Genomic DNA, 5791 nt, shown 5'->3' with positions numbered 1-5791 from the left:
AAGGCAATTAGTACCGTCTCTCGGTGCTTCTCTGGGAGAAACAACTGCCACTTATCTTCTGAGTTATCAAAGGGGCCCCTTCGGTAGACCACTCCCTGATGTACTTGTAGCTTATCCAACTCTTTCCTCAGCAGGCGAGCCTCCTTGGAAGGGTGATGTCGAAGTCCCTCTGGATTCTCGTTCTCCAAAGCTTCAAGGACCAATCTCCCCATGGGGTCTTCCAATTGGTCATAGCTCAGCTCCTTTCTGGACAGCTTTGGCAGGAGTTCCTCTGCTAGTTGAGTTACCCCACAGTAGGGTTGAGGGACTCCCACTGCGGTGACTCCTATCTCCTCTGCTCTGGGGCCCCCTCTTGCTTGAAACTCAGCACCCTGACAGAGTGCTCGCACTCCTTCCGGTGCTACCTGGGTCCAGTCTTCCCAGTCATTGACCATGACATGAGATCTTCGGGACAGGGCATTTGCATCCCTATTTCCAGCCCCTGGTCTGTACTTTAGACTGAAGTTGAATCCGGATAATGCAGCCAACCATCTGTGTCCGGTTGCATCTAACTTTGCAGTAGTGAAGAGGTAGGTCAGAGGATTGTTATCTGTCTTTACGGTAAACTCTGCCCCATAGAGATAGTCCTTCAGTTTGTCTACTACTGCCCATTTGAGGGCCAAGAACTCCAATTTATGAGTGGGGTAGTTCTTCTCCGAGGGAGTCAGGCTCCGGCTCACATAGGCCACTGGTCGCAGCTTACGTAATAGAGGGAGTTTGGGACTTTAAAATGAAGCACTAGGATAATGGAGGTAGGTTTTAACCACATTGAAAAAAATATATATAATTTTTTATTGATTGTTCAGTAACAGATCATAAAAAATAATAAAGATCAAATTCATAAAGTATATAGGCATAAGTACAGTAGAAGCATGATATATAGTATTCACATATAGCAGCACATAGTAGTAATAAATAAAATAATTGGGTAATATGGCATGGTAGTGCCTATGACAGTAAAACCGACATCAGCAAGTACATCCACATAATACATATGCATCCACTAGATGTAAAACAAAAATAAATTTAGTATATAGTTAAAAAAGTAAATTCATAATAAAATAAATATAGTTCCATATAAAGTATAACTGGGACATCATTTCAAAAGCTCGACGCGTTTCGTGGGTGTCTCCCCACTCATCAGGAGCTGATGCGACCAAAAAATTCCTATGGAATAGAATAAAGAATAATATAATATACTAACCATATAAATAAAAATAAATTAATGGGGATTTAATGCGTGTAAATGGTTAGCCAGGGCAGACTCACCAATCCGGATGGAAAGTGCAGTGTGCGGCAGTGGGCGTAGGGTGGGCCATGGGCAAGATCCCTCCCCGGGAACTGAGGCGGCATAGACATGGATGCGATATCAGGCGAAACCAAAAAGATACAGCAGTGTTGAAGAGTATCAGATATGGAATGTGTGGCAATTGTTGAAAACAACATATCTAAAAACAAAATGTTAATAGTATGTATGATTAATGAAAATAATGTGATGCAAAAGTAATTGAAAATTGATAGTGACCCTCAAAGAGTACAGAGAGAGTGCTGGCCATAAGCCAAGTATATACTATGTAGTAAGTATATGCAGATGAATGTAAACAGTGAATGGTGTACAGAAATTAAAGAAATGTAATAGTGTAAAAGAAAGTGTGAGTGTGCAGTTTAACAAAAAGTGAAGAAAATTGATGAAGGGTGTACATAGACCATGATAGACAAGGAGAGTGACAGAATTACCAGTCAGCAAGAAAAGAAAAGGTGTGAGTAGTAGGAGAAAAAAGATTTTTCACCTAAAAATCGCTCCTAAAACACCAGCAGACAAGATATTAGGATGAGAGATCCGTCCAGCCGGCGTCCTGCCAATAAGGTCTGCAGACACCGGTCAGGGCGGCTCTGAAAATAAAGGCCCCTTTAACTATCCACAGCTGATACTGATTGCACAACCAGCATGGAGAAAAAAAAAAAAAAAGTATAAGGTAAATTTTAATGATAGTAATGGTAATATTTATAAAAGCTAGTATAGTGGCTTAAGACAAAAGATAGTAACCATGAGCATAGGCAGGGTCAAGTACAATCAGAACAGAGATGAAGTGTGAGTAGAAGGAGAAAAAAGATTTTTCACCTAAACATCGCTCCTAAAAACAACACCAGCAGACAAGACGGCCAGTGTGTGCAGACTCCATGCAGAGACCAGCTGCACACACAGCCATCTCCGAGTGGGGTTTAAATATGCCGCCAACGCCACGTGCGTGAAACATAGGGGGAGGAGCCACACCTAACCTGGATAAAAAAAAAAAAAAAAAAACAGCGACAGGCGCACCAGATCCCCCCCAATAGAGACACGGAGACGGAAATCACTAAAACGGCGGCGTGATGACGTCAAAGGTGACGTCACATGCACGAAGTAGGACGCGTGGCACCGATGCGCAAAGTAGAGTCCACCCGAACCTCCCAATCAGATGTGAAGGGGGAGGAGGGGAGGACCAACTGGCGCATCACAGTTCCCGCAAGGAAAGAAAAGACCCCAGCAACACCCAAATACCCAACCGCCCCACACATAACAATAACCGCAATCGGCCAGCGAGTGTGCACTGGACCCCATTAATTTTTTTTTATTCTATTCATGTTTATGTTGTACATTGACAGCATTACCGACACCGTATAAACGTCCCACCTGGATATCTAATTAATGGGGTCCAGTGCACACTCGTTGGCCGATTGCGGTTATTGTTATGTGTGGGGCGGTTCCTCCTCCCCCTTCACATCTGATTGGGAGGTTCGGGTGGACTCTACTTTGCGCATCGGTGCCACGCGTCCTACGTCGTGCATGTGACATCACCTTTGACGTCATCACGCCGACGTTTTAGTGATTTCCGTCTCCGTGTCTCTATTGGGGGGGATCTGGTGCGCCTGTCGCTGTTTTTTTTTTTTTTTAATCCAGGTTAGGTGTGGCTCCTCCCCCTATGTTTCACGCACGTGGCGTTGGCAGCATATTTAAACCCCGCTCGGAGATGGCTGTGTGTGCAGCTGGTCTCTGCATGGAGTCTGCACACACTGGCCGTCTTGTCTGCTGGTGTTGTTTTTAGGAGCGATGTTTAGGTGAAAAATCTTTTTTCTCCTTCTACTCACATTTCATCTCTGTTCTGATTGTACTTGACCCTGCCTATGCTCATGGTTACTATCTTTTGTCTTAAGCCACTATACTAGCTTTTATAAATATTACCATTACTATCATTAAAATTTACCTTATACTTTTTTTTTTTTTCTCCATGCTGGTTGTGCAATCAGTATCAGCTGTGGATAGTTAAAGGGGCCTTTATTTTCAGAGCCGCCCTGACCGGTGTCTGCAGACCTTATTGGCAGGACGCCGGCTGGACGGATCTCTCATCCTAATATCTTGTCTGCTGGTGTTTTAGGAGCGATTTTTAGGTGAAAAATCTTTTTTCTCCTACTACTCACACCTTTTCTTGCTGACTGGTAATTCTGTCACTCTCCTTGTCTATCATGGTCTATGTACACCCTTCATCAATTTTCTTCACTTTTTGTTAAATTGCACACTCACACTTTCTTTTACACTATTACATTTCTTTAATTTCTGTACACCATTCACTGTTTACATTCATCTGCATATACTTACTACATAGTATATACTTGGCTTATGGCCAGCACTCTCTCTGTACTCTTTGAGGGTCACTATCAATTTTCAATTACTTTTGCATCACATTATTTTCATTAATCATACATACTATTAACATTTTGTTTTTAGATATGTTGTTTTCAACAATTGCCACACATTCCATATCTGATACTCTTCAACACTGCTGTATCTTTTTGGTTTCGCCTGATATCGCATCCATGTCTATGCCGCCTCAGTTCCCGGGGAGGGATCTTGCCCATGGCCCACCCTACGCCCACTGCCGCACACTGCACTTTCCATCCGGATTGGTGAGTCTGCCCTGGCTAACCATTTACACGCATTAAATCCCCATTAATTTATTTTTATTTATATGGTTAGTATATTATATTATTCTTTATTCTATTCCATAGGAATTTTTTGGTCGCATCAGCTCCTGATGAGTGGGGAGACACCCACGAAACGCGTCGAGCTTTTGAAATGATGTCCCAGTTATACTTTATATGGAACTATATTTATTTTATTATGAATTTACTTTTTTAACTATATACTAAATTTATTTTTGTTTTACATCTAGTGGATGCATATCTATTATGTGGATGTACTTGCTGATGTCGGTTTTGCTGTCATAGGCACTACCATGCCATATTACCCAATTATTTTATTTATTACTACTATGTGCTGCTATATGTGAATACTATATATCATGCTTCTACTGTACTTACGCCTATATACGTTATGAATTTACTTTTTTAACTATATACTAAATTTATTTTTGTTTTACATCTAGTGGATGCATATGTATTATGTGGATGTACTTGCTGATGTCGGTTTTGCTGTCATAGGCACTACCATGCCATATTACCCAATTATTTTATTTATTACTACTATGTGCTGCTATATGTGAATACTATATATCATGCTTCTACTGTACTTACGCCTATATACTTTATGAATTTGATCTTTATTATTTTTTATGATCTGTTACTGAACAATCAATAAAAAATTATATATATTTTTTTCAATGTGGTTAAAACCTACCTCCATTATCCTAGTGCTTCATTTTAAAGTCCCAAACTCCCTCTATTACGTACCGATTACCGGGATGGAGGCACATACTTGTGCTTCATTTAAAGTCCCAAAATTCCCCTCCTTTTTTGCATATATAACTGGTCGCAGCTGCCCTTCATACTCTTGATAGAGCACTCCGCCTAGGCCCTCATGACTGGCATCGACATGTAGCTCATATGGTCTGGTGGTGTCGGCATAGGCCAGGACTGGGGCCGTGGTAAGGCTCCTCTTCAAGGTTCGGAAAGCCTCTTCACACCTTGGGTTCCACTGATCTTGAACCGACTCGCCGGCCCTCTTAGGTCCCAAGCCATCCTCTTCTCCTTCAGTCTTGAGCAATTCGTTTAGTGGCTTGGCAATCCGGGCAAACCCATCCACAAATCTTCTATAATAGGAGCAGAACCCCAAGAAAGATCTGAGCTCTGTGACTGTTGTCGGTCTTGGCCAAGAGGTAACTGCCTCCAACTTCTCAGGGTCTGTAGCCACTCCCTTTTCAGACACTATGTGTCCCAGATAGTTCACAGAGGATTGGTAAAACCGGCACTTCTCGGGAGAAAGCTTGAGTCCCTCTTCGCTGAGTCTTCTCAACACCTTCTCCAACCTGGCCTCATGTTCTTCCAAAGTTTTCCCGAAGACAATGACATCGTCCAAGTACACAAGGACTTCTATGAGATTCATGTCTCCAACGGTCTTCTCCATGAGGCGTTGAAAGGTAGCAGGGGCTCCAGACAGGCCCTGAGGCATTCTGTTGAATTCGAAGAATCCCACTGGGGTTATGAAGGCTGTCTTCTCTCGGTCTTCCTGGTGCATGGGGATTTGGTAGTATCCACTCTTGAGGTCCATTACACTGAACCACTTGGCACCAGCCAAACTCTGTAGGGCATCCTCTATTCTCGGTGTAGTATACTGGTCAGGGATGGTCCTCCTGTTGAGAGTCCTGTAGTCAATACAAAGCCTCAACGACCCATTCTTTTTCCTGACCACCACTATGGGGGAGGCGTAGGGACTTCTAGACTCCCGAATCACACCAGTCTTCTTCAACTCCGCAAG

At 42.8% G+C, this 5791-nt stretch overlaps 2 long non-coding RNA genes across 2 annotated transcripts; one reads left to right on the top strand and one right to left on the bottom strand.

Moving 5' to 3' along the window:
- Window positions 1–899: 899 nt before the first annotated feature.
- LOC143960594 (uncharacterized) lies at window positions 900–1958 on the bottom strand. Its single transcript, XR_013270351.1, has 3 exons — window positions 1830–1958; window positions 1309–1487; window positions 900–1206 (listed from the first exon to the last, which is right to left on the bottom strand). It is a non-coding gene; the product is annotated as an uncharacterized LOC143960594 (long non-coding RNA).
- A 1374-nt stretch (window positions 1959–3332) lies between these two features.
- Window positions 3333–4653, top strand: LOC143964502 (uncharacterized). Its single transcript, XR_013271152.1, has 3 exons — window positions 3333–3468; window positions 3806–3984; window positions 4087–4653. It is a non-coding gene; the product is annotated as an uncharacterized LOC143964502 (long non-coding RNA).
- The last annotated feature ends 1138 nt before the right edge of the window (window positions 4654–5791 follow it).

Source organism: Lithobates pipiens, unplaced genomic scaffold (genome assembly GCF_037356315.1).
Source record: "Lithobates pipiens isolate NorthernLeopardFrog02 unplaced genomic scaffold, aLitPip1_a1.2 Scaffold_8, whole genome shotgun sequence".
Taxonomy (NCBI): Eukaryota; Metazoa; Chordata; class Amphibia; order Anura; family Ranidae; genus Lithobates; species Lithobates pipiens.
This window is presented reverse-complemented; position numbering and strand designations above follow the sequence as displayed.